The following is a 924-nucleotide window of genomic DNA, read 5'->3' as shown; positions in this document are numbered from 1 at the left end:
ATTTTCTAGTAATTTTAATAAAATATATTCTATTTTTGAATCATTATATTTCTATATTACTAATGATATCGAAAAAACAAGTCAAAATAATAATAAAGTTTTTTAAAATAATATTATTATCATTATATATATATATATATATATATATATTGTATTATAAAATATTAACATACCTCCACCACCCAAAAAAAAGTAAAAACAATCTGAAACCGACATGCACCTCCACCACCCATTTAGTAAACATTATCGGAAACACCTACATTACAATTCAATTTAAAAAATACCTAAAATAACTATAAAAATTATTAAAACTAATATCATAAACTAGTAAATCAAAGCTAACAATTTATTTCAAATATTATTAACATTATCAAGTTTATTTAAAAATTTTAATAAAATATAATAATAATATAAATAAAAATTACAGTAATATTTACTATTATTTATTTGAAATTTATTATTTTAATAATATTTATTAACTAAACAAAATAAGAATAAAAAAGCATATGAAATTGTAATTAAAATAAACAGTGCTGTTCTAAAAATTGTAAAATTAATAAAAATTGTGTTAAAGAAAAAATAAAACTGTAAGATTGTAATATATGTTTATTTAAAACAATTATTTATATATACAGTTTATTATATAGAATATTAATTATATATAGCAATAAAATAAAAATAAAAATATAATTTATTTTTATTATTAAATAAATAATTTTTTTAGTAGTTTAATAAAATTAATTTTGATAAAAAAATGTTCAAACAATTTAACTTAAATATCTGTATTTTAGTACATTATATTAATAATTGAAATTTCTCGGTATATGTTTATTATTTCTAACAACAAACAATTTCACTGGAGTTATATATTTTTTAAAAAAGTAAATGTTTAAAGAATTATTATTATTTTTAAATTGAATATTT

The sequence above is a fragment of the Oppia nitens genome, unplaced genomic scaffold (assembly GCF_028296485.1).
Source record: "Oppia nitens isolate AA-2021 unplaced genomic scaffold, nextdenovo-longstitch-racon4-pilon3 scaffold3_pilon_pilon_pilon, whole genome shotgun sequence".
NCBI lineage: Eukaryota > Metazoa > Arthropoda > Arachnida > Sarcoptiformes > Oppiidae > Oppia > Oppia nitens.
This window is presented reverse-complemented; position numbering follows the sequence as displayed.